The 19,624-nt window shown below is 40.9% G+C and overlaps 1 protein-coding gene across 5 annotated transcripts in view; it reads left to right on the top strand.

Moving 5' to 3' along the window:
* The window catches only part of LOC122551628 (RNA-binding motif, single-stranded-interacting protein 1-like), a 210,437-nt gene that overhangs the window by 119,674 nt on the left and 71,139 nt on the right, over positions 1 to 19,624 (top strand). The gene's annotated exons all lie outside the window — the stretch shown is intronic.

Below are 19,624 nucleotides of genomic sequence, written 5' to 3'. Positions count from 1 at the left end.
GTGAACAATATTATTCCCTAACACCTTGTACTGCTTTATGATATTCATTTAAGTGTATGGAAACCAAGTTATTACTCATCCAGTGCATAAATTACGTGGAGGTAGTAACTGTTGCCCAAAAACTGCTCTAGATTATTGACGCTTGAGTCATCCATGTAGATTTAGAAAACTTAACGATGTTTTTTTAAATTTTGAAAATGGCAGTGATAATTAGGTGCCAAGATAGAATTGTATTTGATTTGGCCTGATTTCACCTCATTCTCTTACTCGAGTATTCTCTGTGAAAAACAGGTCAAAGTGGAAAGATCCACATAATGGTATCTCCTTCTAGTCCTTGTGGGATAATTACAAGAAAACTATAGCTGCTTGTAAATTGCAGGTCAAAAAACAGAATTTTAAAATTACCATACTTGGAAATTATATCAATCTGTAAGAAAATCTGAAAATATTGAAATTTGACATCTAGAGTATCACAGACTTAGGCTTACCTCAAGAACTTATCAGGTTAAATATGTCAAGCAATTTTTTTTTAATGTGAGTATCAGATCAAAATGTTTCCTGCAGGTCCTTTTAAAAAATCCTGTCCTTTTAATGCATGTACACTATATGTGCGCCATTTAACTCTTGAATCCTGTTCCACTATTCAATTATGGCAGATTAGTGCTGATCTGTTGTTCAAATCAATTTTTCTGCTTTCAGTTCCATGTTTACTAATATCTACCAAAAACTGTAAAGCCATTTTTACATCTTCGAAATTTTTAGTTCCTAAGCCTCAGTAGCATTTTTAATGGAAATAGTTCCAATTTTCCACCAATTTTTGTATGCAAAAGTGCTTCCTAATGTTCCTGAATGAACAAAATTACTTTTATTTCCCCTTGTTCTGGACTCCCTCATCAGTTTGTTTCTATCTATCCCATCCTATCTAATCCTCAGCAGGGTAGTGGTGGCATAATGGTAATGTTATTAGATAACTAATCTAAATCCCTAGCCTGATATTCTGGACATGTGGGTTTGAATCCCACTTTGGCAGATGGTGAAATTTGAATTCAATTTAAAAACTAGCCTAAAGGTGACAATGTAACCACTGTTGATTATTGTAAAAACCCATCTGATTCACTAATATCCTTTAGTGAAGTAAATCTGCCATGTCTGATTGAGACATATAAGATTATGAAAGGATTGGACACTCTGGCAGCAGGAAACATGTTTCCGCTGATGGGTGAGTGCCGAACCAGAGGACACAGCTTAAAAATACGGGGTAGACCATTTAGGACAGAGATGAGGAGAAACTTCTTCACCCAGAGAGTGGTGGCTGTGTGGAATGCTCTGCCCTCGAGGGCAGTGGAGACCCAGTCTCTGGATTCATTTAAGAAAGAGTTGGATAGAGCTCTCAAAGATAGTGGAATCAAGGGTTATGGAGATAAGGCAGGAAGAGGATACTGATTAGGAATGATCAGCCATGATCATATTGAATGGCGGTGCAGGCTTGAAGGGCTGAATGGCCTACTCCTGCACCTATTGTCTATTGTCTATCCTTAGCTGGTCTGGCCTATCTGTAACTCCCACATCTGCGGCAATGTGGTTGATGCTTACCTGTCCTCCATGTGTTGGGCAAGAAATGTTGTTGCAGATCCCATAAACAAGTTAATTAAAAAAAGCTTTCAATTAAATACCTCTTTAGTCTTGTAAGTGTCAGAAATGAACACTGTAGTCCAGATGTGATCTGACTATAGGTTTATAAAATGTAAATCCCACCCCTTTTTATCCTGTTCGTGAACAAGTAGAAAATTTAACTATCTAAGAACATAAGAAATAACTCCACATTTAACTTGGTGTACACTATAGGTCACCAGCAAGTAAGGAAAGTGTACAGGAACAAATTTGCAAGGAAATTAGAAAGATGTCAGTGTAGATTGGGATACTATTAGTGTAAATGAAAAGAATGGGGCAAGAGTTTTCAGTGAGTGTTCAGGAGACTTTTTTACACCCTTATTTCATTGTAATGAGGAAGTAGGCATAGCTGGATATGGTCCTGTAGAACAAAGGGGAATCAAATCTTAGTAAGAGGGTCATATAATGCAAAGTGCATAAGGTTTAGTATGGCTAAGAAAAAGATTGAGAAGCAGTCTAGGTAAGAGAAGCAAAATGAGTAGATGAGAGGAAACTGGCAGCTATCATGAAGAGTTCAGAAGTCTTCTATAGCTATGTGAGTGGTAAACAGGTTATTAAAGGAAAGGTGGGAGATTTATTTGGACTGATAAGAGGGTATACTCAGATTCAGTGATTGGTCAAGGAAACAGGGGATGACAAGAGGACAAACTTTTATGCAGTGAAGATCTACAATGCAGTGTCTGAGAGTGTGGTGGAAGCAGGCTCAATTGTGGCCTTTGAAAGAAAATTGGATAATTATCTCAAGGGAGAACATTTCTGGCGCTCCAGGGAAAAGGTGGGGGAGAACAGTCCAGAAAAAAGGCCTTGTGTGCTATAATTATTTATTATTCTGTGAATTCCATCTGCCTCCTCTTACTGACATAATTGTTGCCTGAGTTTGTACAGTTAGAAAATATTGATATGATACTCTCTGTTCCTTTATCGAAATCATTGCAACATCTAGTAATCGGCTGTACAGATCCCTGGGACACACCCAAAGATGCATCCTGTTCATTAAAGTACCTATCCATTATCTTTTCTGTCTATCTGTAACCTCTTGACAATGTCCTATCCTCTTCCTCGACAGTTTGTTTCTAAATCTTTAAGCTCTCATTACTGCGAATAGTCTCCCATCTGGAATTTTTATAAATACTGAGAAATCCATAGTCACTTCCATATCTAATAGTTTAGCAACTTCTTTAAAGATATTCAACTAGGTTGTTAGACAAGACTAGACATTGACAAACCTATGTTGGCTTTCTTTAATCAGTATGTATTAACCAAATAATGTAAGTTTAAACCGTTGAAAAAAAAAATAATACAGCTTGGAATGATGTGACTGATGTGACTATTCCAAGATGTTCACCATCTGACAAAATATGGTTGGAGTTTAAGCTAGTAGAGGGAGGGACTAGTAAGATCAACTGGAAAGCATGAAGCTGGGAAAGATAATGGTATAACAGTAATGCTGCTGGGCTAGTAGTTCAGAGGGCCAGGCTAATGCAAGGGAGATGAGTTCAAATCCCAGAATGGCAGGTAATGGAATTGAAATTCAACTCATTCATCTGGAATGTAAAGCTACTCTCAATAATCATGACCATAGTGATCATCAATTGTTGTAAAAGTCCATCTGGCTCACTGAAGTCTGTGAGACTGCCCTCTGAAATTACCAAGCATCTGCTCATTTTCGAGGCCATTTGGATGGTCAACAAATGTTGACCTTTACAGAAACACTCACACTGTGTGAAAGTAGAGAAACAAAAATCCTTTACTTTTTTTAGGTTATGTGTTTTGATTTTTTGGTAGCTTATTAATGCTTCCTCCTACAAGGAAGCAAATGCACAAATGAAATTATCTAGTTAAGTAATTGAAGTACTCATAATAGAGTCCTAGAGGTCGACAGCATGAAATTGGCCTCTTGGCTCAACTTGCCTATGCTGCCCAGTTTTTACATTGATCGAATTTGAGGAAATAATTTCTAATTCTGTAGGTCATTGAGATAACAAAATGGAAACTGTGAATTATTTGTCAAAATGATCAACTGAAAACACTCAGTTGTAGAAACTATTGAAATTTGAAAAGATTGGTGATTGACAATGTCACAACAACAATTGTGTTTATAGGACTTTGTTTATTATAGATAAATATTCTAAATATTCCAATATGATTTTCTGCCTTCAGTATTAGTATGCATTATCTTTCAATAACCAGCTGTAGTTGGAGAGCATCATATGCAAACTATCTGTCGTATATTTAGTGGATGCTGGGGCCACAAAAATATTTGGCAAGTAGTTGTTGACTGCCAATAAGTAGTCAAAGTTCTTTGAACCTAATTTAGGTTTCACTGACATCAGTTCAACAAGTATTGATTGGTTAATCCTGTTTACATTTTAATGATGAAAGCACAGATTTCCAAGTGAAGACAATTGGAAAGTTGAATCATGGGCATGAGAAGTCATGTGTTAATCTCCACAGTTTGTTGTTGGTGGAATTAAATAAATGTTACAGTTTGCATGCGAACTTTGCGAAAGATTGTTTTTCCTCTGTTATACGAGATCCCAAAATGGTTGATGTCAAATTCTGTGTTTCGGCTCTTGAATTATTTTAATATGTATAATTTGACCCAATCTGTACAAACATCTGCTTCAAAAACTTCTGTTCTTTGCAAGACCTTTAGGTACAAGTGCTGGCAGGAAACAAATTGCGTTGTAAAAGAACAGGAAAATGCTATGACGGACTGTGGCAGCTGTATTCAGTTGTGACATGTAATGTGATGATTTGTCTGATTCTTCAGGGTGTGTGGACTTGACACACTTAAAGCATAATAGAAAAAAAAAATGTCTTTAAAACTTTCAGAATGTTGGCATTTAGTTTTCAGGGTTTTTCAGCTGTTGTAAAATAATTTATATTTTTTATATATCCTAGTTCCTACAATTGGGAACAAAAACTTGATTCTTCTTTGGAAGTTTTCTTGCATTAAGTAGAATGTTCAAAAATGTTTTACACCTAGTTTATTGAATTACCAAAATTACTTCAATGCATTTCTGGATGAACAGATAAAATACGATTTGTAAAGACTGCAGTTCTGAATTTATTAGAGCTAAGCAAAGAGATTGAGTTTTTATTTATTCATTGAAATCTGACAGAAATTGCTGGCAAAACTCAGCAGGAACTGTTCTGAAGGCTTATCTGACCCAAAATATTGACTCTGCTTTCTCTCCACAAATGCTGCCAGACCTGCAGAGTTTTTTCCAACAATTTCTGTTGTTGCTGCCTTTAAGGTCTTGTCTTGTGGGGTTGGTTTTCATTTAGAGAATTCTGCATTTTTTTCTAGTCAGCTGAAGTTTCAAGGAATAGAAACACTGTCATAGTTCGTAAGAACACCAACAAACCATTAACTCCATTGAACATGCTCTGCTATGCAGTGAAATTGTTAGTTTATCTATACTCTTATCCATCTGCCTTGGCTTCATTATTCGTTAGTTTCTCGCTAATTAATAGAATTATCAGTCTCTGAGTTAAAATTATTTGTAGCATTTATGATTTTCAGTTGGAGGGAGTTCCTGTTGTATTACTATCTCCCAACTAAGTTCTCCCTTGAAAGGCATGATGATTTCAAGATGCCCATTGGTCCTTGACATAGAAGAAAACTTTCCAATTACTTTATCAAATCCTTTTCATGCCCTCAGAACATTTGTTACCTTTCCATTTAACCTCTATATTCTCGACAATAAAAGCCTAGTTTCTACTCTGCCTGTGCATCTTTTCCCTTCCTATTTGCCCTTTCTAAGCTCATGTTAACCCTAAAAACAATTTCCTGCCTCCTTGATCTTATTTCCATAAAGTACTGGTCCCTTCTTGGTCCCACATTAACTGATATTGTTAATTGTTTCTTCAAGCAATGACTCTGTCTTTAAGTTTGTTATCATGTATCTCCTTAAAAGTCAGTCCTTGTTCCCACTGTTCTTGCAAGTTATTGTCCATTTCTTGCTATCCTTTATTCTCCAAAGTCTCTGAATGTGCAATCAACTCTGAAATTCATCCATATCTTTCCAGGAACTCTATCTCTGAATTCCTCTAATCTGGTTTCCATGGTACAGTACCAATACTGCCCTTATCAAAGTCATAATTGGCATCCAGTTTGATTGTGACAAAAAGAAACTGTCTCCCACCTTTGTCCTTCTTGATTTGTCTGTTAACTTAAACACCCTTGTATACACCATGGTCCAATATCACCCCTCCACTGTTGTTCATCTGAGTGAGATTGCACTCACCTGGTTCCAATCTGAAATATCCAAATCACAGTCAGGATCTCTGTGTTGCATGACTCCTTCTCCTGCTCACTTATGGTTTGGTCTAGCATCCTTGATCCCCTCCCATTTCTTAGCTGTATGCTGTTCATTGGTAATGTGATTCATTAGCACATCACTTGTTTTTGATAAATAAGCATTAGTTTTTACACTTCTATTTACTAGTTCCTGTCTAAATTACAAACTATCCTAACTTGGAACTACACTGCTATTTCTTCCCTGGTAAAAGTCTTGACTGTACCTAGACCAACCAAGAGTTGTTTTTCCCCTTGATTCAATTGACTTTAGTGTTGCTGGGGCTTCTTGATGCCACACTTGGTCAAAGGCACCTTAATGTCAAGGGCAATCACTCGCCCCGATTTCAACATTGTTGTTATGTGTGGTATTTTGAAATTATGTTGCCTCACTAAGGCTGCCACCTTTAGTATTTTGCCTAGGACTGTTAGGCTAATTGCCTTATGGTACCTATTTTCTCTCTTTCTCCTCTCTCAAAATATTGTCATTTGCTACCCTTCCAATTTTTGCAAGTTGTGCTGGAATCTCTGAAGATCAAAAATAATATATTTACTTTCTCTCCAACTACCTTTTTTAAAACTCAAGGAATCTGATCATTGGTGTTTATGGAAATATCCAGTCACAAGGCTGTATGAGGTGTGACCCATAATGTTGATTTTTTTGTTGCCACCATCTACTTTAAATGTAGGAAACCTGATAGCCTGCTTTTGTGTAGTGTGGTAGCGAGAACCCACTTCATGGTCTAACACGGAGTGTTGTGTGGTTTGCATGATCTGGTTTACTACAAGTTAGCAATTAGCGGCAGTAAAATTGACATGATAGGCATTGCTTAAAAATGTGTTGCTGGAAAAGCACAGCGGGTCAGGCAGCATCAAAGGAACAGGAGAATCGACGTTTCGGGCATAAGCCCATAAGTGAGCAGGAGAAGGAGTCATGGTAAATGGGAGTAGGTCAGATTGGCTATCTGACCAGCATGGATGAACTGGACCAAAGGGTCTGTTTCCATGCTGTATAACGCTGGCTCTATAATATTTTCAGTTCTTTTTGTGCTGCTGTTGCCTGTACTTTTTAAAATGTTGTTTTTAATTCCTGTACTCTTATAAATATGAACCGACCATGAAAATACTCTCACAGTCCAAGTCCCAAAAGGAAGTTCATAATTGGTTGAGTAAATTGCAGCTAATTGATAACAACTGATTAGTTTTAACCTCCAATTCTCTTGAAAAATGTTACCATGTACAGAAGATGGAAACTAGAAATAACTAGCAACTGGGAAAAACCCAGATTTCCTAACTCACAGTGACATGACGACAAAATGTTTTTGCTCTTTCCCATGACTACTTTGCCTTAAGTTTTGAAATTGAAATGCTCAGTGTGATTATAATTTGAAACTCCAGACAAGCTGTTCAGCTTCTTTACACTGTTAGGCTGCATGGAGGATTTCTCCTGCAGGGTCAGCTCGTGTTGAAATCTCGCTTAATTCCTCTCAAAGTCTGACTTGCATCAGAAAGAAATACCAATAAGCCATTTGCCAATAGGTAAATTAGTTCAAGTTAATCAGAAATGTAATTTTAGTGCATTAGTATGCTTTCTGGAGCAAGCATGCAGTACTTGGACTAAAGAGCCCATGCATCAATATGAATGATTTTCAAGTCTTGTCTATTTTAAAAGACGTTTTTTCTCCTTCATGAAGATTTGCTTTTCGTGAAGATTTTGAGTTGGTTAACATTAAATCCAATGATGTAGCAAGATCAGTTTCTGTATTGGTGAATTTATTGTGAAATATTGTTCAATATCACACTTCTGCATAACTTCAATTCTTTATTCAAGTGCCTCATTTCAAAGGAGAGATACGATCTTGTAGCCTTCCAAAGCTATTGTGAATTCATTCCTGTTTCATTGCTCTATTATGTAAAAGTGATCTTTTTGAGAGGTGAACAGGGTTCAGTCATTTCAGAATTTTATTAGCTGTCATGTCTGCTTTATTTCAGCTGGAATTCAACCAAAAAAACATATTGGAATGTTTCTCAATTTAGTGTTAAAGTATCAGTAAGAAAATACAGTCCCTGCTGCATAGCATCAGTATGACTGCTGTAATAAGACTGCCGGTATAATACTCATCCCACACTGTGGAAGGTGAGCTCCAGTAGTAATTTAAATACTGCTACTATTTAATTAATTTTTGGAACTGTTAAGAAATATTATCTGTCTCTCTAAGCCAGGCAGAATCGTCACAATATTGACTCAAGGACAACAACCTGCATAGTATAGCAATTTTAACATAATAAACTATCTCAAGATGATTTGCACAAGCACTATAAAGTAAAATTTAACACTGAATCACAGTTATTAGGCAGATGACAAAAATCCCAATCCAGGACTTGGGTTTTAAAGAGCATCTTAATGGAGAAAGAGAGGTGAGTGTTTAGGAAGGGAATCCCAGAGCTTGGCAAATTAAGGTATGGCCATCAGTGGTGGAATGATTAACATCACATTTGCACAACTGGAGGAACACAGATACTGTATATACTTGCCCAAAGTCGAGTTTCTGAGACTACATTTATGGTCCAAAAGTTGGGCATTGAATTTTGTGTGAGTAATAATTTGGAGAGATTAAAAAGCATCAAATCATCATTGCAGAGTTGCCAAGTAGGAGATAGTTATTGCTGAACCTATTCTCAAACGTAGTGCAAAAGGGACCACATTTATTTTCAGTGTAACCTCCATGGAATTGAGTGAATTTACAGAAATTAATCAAAATCATCAAAACTAAAAGCTGTATTTACAAAGTTACACAATTTCACTTTTTTTTTCAGACTACACAATATTACTTAACAGCTGAGTATGCATGAAGGTATATTTAAAATCTGTGAGAAAATCACCCGTTTCTCATCTTCAGAAAAAAGTAGCATGTCCCAATCTTCTACTTGAATGGCATCATCATATGGATCATCAACGTTATCTTTATCAGCAATTATGTTATGATATTGCCAATAAGAACGGTGGCACAGTGGTTAGCACTGCTGCCTCACAGCACCAGAAACCTGGGTTCAATTCCCACCTCAGGCAACTGTCTGTGTGGAGTTTGCATATTCTCCCTGTGTCTGCGTGGGTTTCCTCCGGTTTCCTCCCACAGTGTAGGTTAGGTGAATTGGCCATGCTAAGTTGCCCGTAGTGTTAGGTGAAGGGGTAAATGTAGGGGAGTGGGTCTGGGTGGATTGCTGTTCGGAGGGTCGGTGTGGACTTGTTGGGCCGAAGGGCCTGTTTCCACACTGTAGGTAATCTAATCTAATCAGATATCCCACGTTTCTTGAAAACTTAGACAATAATCTCCATTCTGATTTTACTTTCCCCCAGGCAAGACAACCCATTTCCCAAGGATAGCTAACATTTCAGCCTGTATGCCTCCCTTGGTGAATGTTTTCTCCAATCATCTAGCCGGTCCATCCTTTTTTTTACCTTCATGCTACCCTTGAAGGACTCATTTAGACAGACCTCCACTAATTGAACAAGGCTGCTTCGCCCACCAAACATCACTACATTATCATCATGCTGTGATCTAAATTCAACAACAGATGTGATCTGAATACTTGCTGAAAAGACTTCTTTACTTTAGCTGCCCGGATGGAAATTCCATGCTTCCCTTTGTATATTTTCAAGTCATTTTCGTTCATCCAGTCCCCATGATGAATGTAGTCAAATACACCTTTTGCGAATTGCTGTTTTTGGAGGGCTTTTCTCTTTAATATCATTATTAGCTTCAGCTTTGTCTTGTCTGAATCGTACAACAGTGCAACGGTGCGTCTACTCTTTCCATAGGCAGTTATTTTCACAAATACTGTTTTCTCTCCAGCTTTACTCACTGTTTAACAGGCTGGCATGTTAAATTCATTGGAGTTTCATCCATTGTTTCCACTACTGTATATTGTGTAGCATGTATACATTATTTATGTTTGATCACTATTAGCTTGAAATACAATAAGTATGAATATTTGGATGCCTGAGAGCCTGTTTTTTTGATTTATTTTGCATCTTAGTTTGAAAATTGCAGCCATGTTGCAGCTTTCCACTATTTGTTGGTTTATTGTTGAGCATCTGCCTAAAATACATAGAGATTAGATTAGATTAGATTAGATTAGGTTACAGTGTGGAAACAGGCCCAACAAGTCCACACCGACCCGCCGAAGCGCAACCCACCCATACCCCTACATTTACCCCTTACCTAACACTACAGGCAATTTAGTATGGCCAATTCACCTGATCCTGCACATCTTTGGAGGGCTTCCTCCAGTTGCCAATGCTCAGCTTTGATACTGAAATTCTTCGGCTGCTGCAAAAGATCAATCCTGGCTAGTTGAATTTTCTTTCCCCGCGGACAGTGGTGTAGATTCCAATTTCTCCTTTAAGTGCCCTTCACTTGCAATGATGAGATCTTCCAGCAGGTTCGCAGTTCAGACTTTCAGAGAAAGAAAGAGAGGACAAGATGTTTCCCCTGTGGCAAGTTTTCTCTTATATTGAGTTTTGAACAGAAAGAGCCTTTTCCATTCAAATCTAGTCTTGTGACCCCTTGCTGAATACGTTGCAGACTTAGTGTCTCTATTAAAGCATCTTGTATTCTTCGTTAATGCAATACTTTTTAAGCTCATAGCCTCACAGATATTTACAGTATTGAAGCCTATCATGTCCATTCCAACAAAGATCTGACGACATTTAATTCTAATTCCTAGCCACAGTCCTGAAGGCTATGGAAACACAACAGAACTTGCATTTACTGCTTAATATTATGCTTTCAGGTAGTGACTTTCAGACACCCACCACTGTCTAAGTGGAAAAATTGTCTCTGAACTCTCCTCTTAGCTGCCTTATCCTTACCTTAAGTCTGTGTTCCATGGTTATTGACCTCTCTACTGATGCTTTCCCATGCATCCTTCATATTCTTATACACATCTATCAGGGGCCCTCGCAACATTTGCTCCTCCAAGGAAACAACCCCAATTCAGACCCTCCAGCCCAGACAACTAAATCCCAGTAAATCTCCTCTGCACCCTTCTAGTCCACCTATCCAGGCTCATTTCTGAATCTTATGTCCAGAACTGCCTCCTCCCCTGTTGGGCTTTCTATTTGCTGATGAAAATAATTCTCCTCGTTGTGATTTACCAAATTTGCTCCCTCCCTTTTTTTGCACATTACAATTTTCCAAATTAATATTTAGGTAGTTAAAATTCCCTGTTATTTACTGCCTTATTATTTTTATACTTCTTTGTAATCTGATTATAAATTTGATCCGCTCATTGTCTCTGCTGACATGGGGTCCTGTAATACACACTCAATTGTCTTTTTGCACCTTATTATTTTTTTTTTTAAATTTCCATCAAATAGTCTTGCTTGATGGCCTTTCCAAGATACCATCCCTCCTCGTTGCTATAATTAATTCTTAATCAATTTTCTAGCCCTCCTTCCCATTCTCTTCTATCATAGAACATAGAACAATACAGCACAGAACAGGCCCTTCGGCCCACGATGTTGTGCCGAACTTCTAACCTAGATTAAGTACCCATCCATGTACCTATCCAAATGCCGCTTAAAGGTTGCCAATGATTCCGACTCTACCACTCCCACGGGCAGCGCATTCCATGCCCCCACCACTCTCTGGGTAAAGAACCCACCCCTGACATCTCCCCTATACCTTCCACCCTTCACCTTAAATTTATGTCCCCTTGTAACACTCTGTTGTACCCGGGGAAAAAGTTTCTGACTGTCTACTCTATCTATTCCTCTGATCATCTTATAAACCTCTATCAAGTCACCCCTCATCCTTCGCCGTTCCAACGAGAAAAGGCCGAGAACTCTCAACCTATCCTCGTACGACTTCCTCTCCATTCCAGGCAACATCCTGGTAAATCTTCTCTGCACCCTCTCCAAAGCTTCCACATCTTTCCTAAAGTGAGGCAACCAGAACTGCACACAGTACTCCAACTGTGGCCTAACCAAAGTCCTGTACAGCTGCAACATCACTTCACGACTCTTGAATTCAATCCGTCTGCTAATGAACGATAATACTCCATAGGCCTTCTTACAAACTCTATCCACCTGAGTGGCAACCTTCAAAGATCTATGTACATAGACCCCAAGATCCCTCTGTTCCTCCACCTGACTAAGAACCCTACCATTAACCCTGTATTCCGCATTCTTATTTGTTCTTCCAAAATGGACAACCTCACACTTGGCAGGGTTGAACTCCATCTGCCACTCCTCAGCCCAGCTCTGCATCATATCTAAGTCCCTCTGCAGCCGACAACAGCCCTCCTCACTGTCCACATCTCCACCTATCTTCGTATCATCTGCAAATTTACTGACCCACCCTTCGACTCCCTCATCTAAGTCATTAATAAAAATTACAAACAGCAGAGGACCCAGAACTGATCCCTGCGGAACTCCACTTGTAACTGGGCTCCAGGCTGAATATTTACCATCTACCACCACTCTCTGCCTTCGACCGGTTAGCCAGTTTTCTATCCAATTGGCCAAATTTCCCTCTATCCCATGCCTCCTGACTTTCTGCATAAGCCTACCATGGGGAACCTTATCAAATGCCTTACTAAAATCCATGTACACTACATCCACTGCTCTACCCTCATCCACATGCTTGGTCACCTCCTCGAAGAATTCAATAAGACTTGTAAGGCAAGACCTACCCTTCACAAATCCGTGCTGGCTGTCCCTAATCAAGCAGTGTCTTTCCAGGTACTCATAAATCCTATCCCTCAGTACCCTTTCCATTACTTTGCCTACCACCGAAGTAAGACTAACAGGCCTGTAATTCCCGGGGTTATCCCTATTCCCTTTTTTGAACAGGGGCACAACATTCGCTACTCTCCAGTCCCCTGGTACCACCCCCGTTGCCAGTGAAGACGAGAAGATCATTGCCAACGGTACTGCAATTTCCTCTCTTGCTTCCCACATAATCCTAGGATATATCCCGTCAGGCCCGGGGGACTTGTCTATCCTCAAGTTGTTCAAAATGTCCAACACATCTTCCTTCCTAACAGGTATCTCTTCTGGCTTACCAGTCCATTTCTCACACTCCTCTTCTACAATACGGTCCCTCTCGTTCGTAAATACTGAAGAGAAGTACTTGTTCAAGACCTCTCCTATCTCTTCCGACTCAATACACAGTCTCCCACTACTGTCCTTGATCGGACCTATCCTCGTTCTCGTCATTCTCAGGTTTCTCACATACGCATAAAATGCCTTGGGGTTATCCTTGATCCTATCCGCCAACGATTTTTCATGCCCTCTCTTAGCTCTCCTAATCCCTTTCTTCAGGTCCCTTCTGGCTATCCTGTATCCCTCCACTGCTCTGTCTGAATCCTGTTTCCTCAACCTTATGTAAGCCTCCTTCTTCCTCTTTACCAGACATTCAACCTCTCTCGTCAACCAAGGCTCCCTCACACGACCATTTTTTTCCTGCCTGATAGGTAGATACATATCATGGACACATCGTATCTGCTCTTTGAAAAAGTTCCACATTTCCACCACATCCTTCCCTGACAGCCTATGCTCCCAACGTATGCTCCTCAAATCCTGCCTTACAGCATCGTAATTTCCCTTCCCCCAATTATAAAATCTACCTTGTTGTGCGCACCTTTCTCTCTCCATAACCAAGGTGAAAGTCACAGAATTGTGGTCACCATCACCAAAATGTTCACCCACTAACAAGCCCACCACTTGTCCCGGTTTATTACCGAGTACCAAATCCAATATGGCCTCCCCTCTGGTTGGACAATCTACATACTGCGTTAGAAAAGCTTCCTGGACACACTGCACAAACACCGCCCCATCCAATCTACTTGATCTAAAGAGCTGCCAATCAATATTTGGGAAGTTGAAGTCGCCCATGACTACGACCCTGTGGCTTCTGCATCTTTCCAAAATCTGTTTCCCAATCTGTTTCTCCACATCTCTGCTGCTATTGGGGGGCCTATAGTAAACACCCAACAAGGTGACTGCACCTTTCCTATTTCTGACTTCAGCCCATACTACCTCCAGAGGCAGATCCCCCTCAAACTTCCTTTCTGCAGCCGTTATACCATTTCTAATTAGCAATGCCACCCCCCCTCCTTTTTTCCCACCCTCCCTAATCTTACTGAAACACCTGTAACCAGGAACCTCCAACAGCCATTCCTGTCCCTCATCTATCCACGTTTCCGTGATGGCCACAACATCGTAGTCCCAGGTACCGATCCACGCCTTAAGTTCACCCACCTTATTTCTGATACTCCTTGCGTTGAAGTATACGCACTTGAGCCCATCTCTAGTCCCTGTCAGTGCTACCTTCTCCACAGCCTCCCTACAGTCTTGGGCATCCTGACACACAGCTAGCTTACTTGCTGGACTACAAGTCCGGATCCCATCCCCCTGCCAAATTAGTTTAAACCCCCCCGAAGAGTGCTAGCAAACCTACCCCCCCAGGATATTGGTGCCCTTCTGGTTCAGGTGCAACCCGTCCTGTTTGTACAGGTCCCCCCTTCCCCAGAATGCAGTCCAATTGTCCAAATATCTGAAGCCCTCCCTCCTACACCAGCCTTGCAGCCACGTGTTCAACTGCACTCTCTCCCTATTCTTTGCCTCACTGTCACGTGGGCCTTGAGCCTTGATGGAATACCCTCGAATGAGGAACGTTGACCTGCCAGTCCTGTCCAACTTTCAGCTGAGCTTAGCCATAAATATGCCATCATACTCCAATGTACTCATCTGTGCCTTCAGTTCATTTGTCTTATTGCTCAGTCTCATTGTATTCAAAGATATTCCATTTAACTTTGCTAAACTCGCTTCTTTCTTAAATAACTGCAGAGTCTGGAGGTCTGTTTTTTTTTGTCAGTGTTGGAGATCACAAGGTTGAAATACAGTTTGCAAACAGAAAACACTCTAAGGATTTCCTCACTGCTGCTGCCCCCCCCTCTGGTTGCCAATCACACATTCCCTTTCTGCCTGCACTTTCCTAAGCTGCAGGGTGACTGCATACTGGATTGTGCATCCACCAATCCTGAGCGTTGTGAATGCATTATAGTGCCCCCAACTGCTGCTGAAGTTGCAAGAATAATAGGAACGAGCAGTAAATGCTGTCCTAGCTACTGGCACCCATGTCACACAAGTGAATTAAAAAATCCCCGGAACTTGAGTTGTTTCAGCTGGAGATATCCCCTACACAAATGGTCAACCAGATTGCCAGAATGCAGCATGTGCTGATCTTGGACCCATGTTCTCAGTCATCTTTTAACAAAGTAGAAGATGGACTCAAGTCTGCCTTTTATTTTACCTTTACTCCTTTTAAAGTATAAACCTGAATCCTCAATGTTTATTTCAGATAACAACCAGAATCCTTTTAATGCTGATTAGGTGAAGAAGTTTAATTTTGATTTCTAAAATATTAATTATCTTTGAAAAGTTTTTAGGCTGTACTTAACAGCCTTAACTTAAATCAATATCCAGTCACGAGAGTTCTAATCACCGATTATTAACCTGCTCCCCTAATCCAATGTCACACTGTGGATTTCATAGAACATAGAACAGTACAGCACAGAACAGGCCCTTCAGCCCACGATGTTGTGCCAACCACTGATCCTCATGTATGCACCCTCAAATTTCTGTGACCATATGTATGTCGAGGAGTCTCTTAAATGTCCCCAATGGCCCTGCCTCCACAACTGCTGCTGGCAACGCATTCCATGCTCTCACAACTCTCTGTGTAAAGAACCCACCTCTGACATCCCCTCTATACTTTCCTCCAACCAGCTTAAAACTATGACCCCTCGTGTTAGTCATTTCTGCCCTGGGAAATAGTCTCTAGCTATCGACTCTATCTATGCCTCTCATTACCTTGTATACCTCAATTAGGTCCCCTCTTCTCCTTTTCTCCAGTGAAAAAAGTCTGAGCTCAGTCAATCTCCTTTTAAGATAAGCACTCCAGTCCAGGCAGCATCCTGGTAAACCTCCTCTGAACCCACTCCAAAGCATCCACATCTTTCTTATAACAGGGCGACCAGAACTGGACGCAGTATTCCAAGTGCGGTCTAACCAAAGTTTTATAGAGCTGCAACAAGATCTCACGACTCTTAAACTCAATACCCCGGTTAATGAAAGCCAAAACACCATATGCTTTCTTAACAACCCTGTCCACTTGTGTGGCCATTTTAAGGGATCTATGTACCTGCACCCCAAGATCCCTCTGTTCCTCCACACTACCAAGAATCCTATCCTTAGTCCTGTACTCAGCTTTCAAATTCGACCTTCCAAAATGCATCACCTCGCATTTATTCAGGTTGAACTCCATCTGCCACCTCTCAGCCCATCTCTGCATCCTGTCAATGTCCCGCTGCAGCCTACAACAGCCCTCCATACTGTCAACGACACCTCCAACCTTTGCATCATCTGCAAACTTGCTGACCCATCCTTCAATCCCCTCATCCAAGTTATTAATAAAAATTACAAACAATAGAGGCCCAAGGACAGAGCCCTGTGGAACACCACTCACCACAGACTTCCAGGCAGAATATTTTCCTTCTACTACCACTCGCTGTCTTCTGTTGGCCAGCCAATTCTGTATCCAGACAGCTATGTTCCCCTGAATCCCATTCCTCCTGACCTTCTGGATGAGCCTACCATGGGGAACCTTATCAAATGCCTTGCTAAAGTCCATACACACCACATCCACAGCTCGACCCTCATCAACTTTTCTAGTCACATCCTCAAAGAACTCGATAAGGTTTGTGAGGCATGACCTGCCCCTCACAAAGCCGTGTTGACTGCATTTAATCAAGCCATGCTCTTCCAGATGGTCATAAATCCTATCCCTCAGAATCCTTTCTAACACCTTTCAGACGACAGACATGAGACTTACTGGTCTGTAATTGCCGGGGATTTCCCTATTTCCTTTCTTGAAGAGAGGAATTACATTTGCCTCTCTCCAGTCCTCAGGTACGACACTAGTGGAGAGCGAGGATGAAAAGATCTTCTCAAGTGGCGAAGCAATTGCATTCCTCATTTCCCAAAGCAGCCGAGGACAAATCTGGTCCGGGCCTGGCGACCTGTCAATCTTAATGTTTGACAAAATTTTCAGCACATCAGCTTCCTCTATCTCTATCCATTTCAGCATGCACACCTGCTCTTCAAAGGTTTCAATCACTACAAAGTTCATTTCTTTCGTAAAGACAGAAACAAAAAACTCATTTAGGGCTTCCCCTACCTCCTCAGACTCCACACACAAATTCCCTATGCTATCCCTGATCAGGCCTACTCTTTCTTTAACCATTCTCTTATTCCTCACGTAAGTGTAAAATGCCTTTGTGTTCTCCCTAATCCGTTTTGCCAAGCCTTTCTCGTGCCCCCTCCTGGCTCTCCTCAGACCATTTTTAAGCTCCTTTCTTGCCTGCCTGTAATCCTGTAGAGCTGAGCTTGACCCTAGCTTCCTCCACCTTACGTAAGCTACCTTTTTCCTTTTGACGAGAAGCTCCACCGCTCTCGTCATCCAAGGTTCCTTTATCTTACCACTTCTTGCCTGTCTCAGAGGGACATATTTATTCATCACTTGCAACAACTGTTCCTTAAACAGTCTCCACATGTCTATAGTGCCTTTACCATGGAACAATTGCTCCCAGTCCATGCTTCCTAACTCATGTCTAATCGCATCATAGTTTCCTCTTCCCCAATTAAATATCCTCCCATTTTGCCTAATCCTCTCCTTCTCCATAGCTATGTAGAATGTGAGGCAGTTGTGGTCACTATCACCAAAATGCTCTCCCACTACAAGATCTGATACCTGCCCCGGCTCATTGCTGAGCACCAAGTCTAGAATGGCCTCTCCCTTCGCCGGCCTGTCAACGTACTGAGTTAGGAAACCCTCCTGAACACACCTTACAAAAACAGCTCCATTCAAATCTTCTGCTCGAAGGAGGTTCCAATCAATATTGGGAAAGTTAAAGTCACCCATTACAACAACCCTACTACGTCCACACTTTTCCAAAATCTGCCGAGCTATGCTTTCTTCCATCTCCCTGCTGCTATTGGGGGGCCTGTAGTAAACCCCTAAAGAGGTGACTGCTCCCTTGCTGTTCCTAATTTCCACCATACTGACTCGGTAGGCAGATCTTCCTCGACAATGGAAGCTTCTGTAGCTGTGATACCCTCTCTGATTAGTAGTGCTACACCCCTCCTCTTTTTCCCCCCTCCCTATTCTTTTTAAATGCTCTAAACCCTGGAACATCCAGCAACCATTCCTGTCCCTGAGAAACCCATGTCTCTGTTATGGCCACAACATCATCCATGCTCTAAGTTCATCACTTTTATTCCTGATACTCCTGCGTTAAAGCAAACACACTTTAACTGATACCTTGGTTCTTTGCCAGGAAAATCCTTCCCACTAGCTGGTCTACCTCTTTCTACTGCCTCATCTGCATCAACTCTCACCTCCGGTATACAGCTCAGGTTCCCACCCCCCTGCCATACTAGTTTAAACCCTCTCAAACTACTCGTGCAAAACTCTTCCACCCAGGACTTTGGTCCCCTTCCAGTTCAGATGCAACCCGTCCTTCTTGTACAGGTCGTTGAAGAGACTCCACTGCTGGTCTGTCTGATTCTGGGACATCTCCACCTCCTCTGCTGTTTGGAACTTTGCTACTACTGCTCCTGAGTCCCCTTTAGCTCCTTCACCAGAATGCCTGCTTTTGGGACCTTATAGCTCTGGCTAATCATTTTTAACCTCACTGCCACCAGTGCCGAATCCCACAGAGTCTCAAACACCTGTGTGCTTCTTGGACTTCTCCACTCTCATTTATGAGCACATCTCACCAGCTCCTCTTGGTGATCTGACTACCAGTGTTGGGTCCGCAGGTAGTCAGCAGCTTCCTTACATTGCCCACTCTTCCTTACATTGTGTCTAGTATCCTCTGCGATAAAATACATGTACTCTCTTCAAACAACTAAAGACATGTATGTCCAGCCAATAATGTTATAATGAATCTTTTAGATAACAACTCTGCATAAAATTTTATGGGCAACTTTCTTCCAATTTTATTTTTGAGAGTCCATTTGATAACCCAAATAAAGAAGATAATTTTACAATTTGGCTGTAACATCTTCTAAAGGAGATACAGATAATCAAAAAGTAGTCCTTGCCCCCCCCCCCCAAGAAAATCCAATAACAGATGCCCAAGAATATCAAAAAGTAGGCCCCCTTGAAAAAAAACAAAAGTAGCTCTCCCCCATTTAGACTGAGGTGGATAGAAGAGGATGAGGGTAAGGATGAGAAAACTGATCACGAGCAATTCCTGAAGAACAAAAAAGACACTTTGATCTGCTGCTACAAAACGAGTTCTCATTAGCGTTGCTATTATGTCTCAACCCAGGTGTGTCTAAGTATGCTATTCTGTACTTGTCTTTTAAACTGGCTGCATTTTATGGGTCCTGCTATGTCATGAATCATCAAACTGGCTCTGCCAGTTGACTGATATGCATGTGAAAACCACTGGCATCACAACATCAGTGAAAAATAGAACATAGAACAGTACAGGCTTTTCAGTCCTCTGTGGTGTGCTGACTTTTTATCATACTCTAAGATCAAGCTAACGTACATACCCTACATTTTACGATCA

Source organism: Chiloscyllium plagiosum, unplaced genomic scaffold (assembly GCF_037043375.1).
Source record: "Chiloscyllium plagiosum isolate Xiang-an unplaced genomic scaffold, Cpla_swu_hap1 HiC_scaffold_7, whole genome shotgun sequence".
In the NCBI taxonomy this organism is placed as follows: Eukaryota; Metazoa; Chordata; class Chondrichthyes; order Orectolobiformes; family Hemiscylliidae; genus Chiloscyllium; species Chiloscyllium plagiosum.
This window is presented reverse-complemented; position numbering and strand designations above follow the sequence as displayed.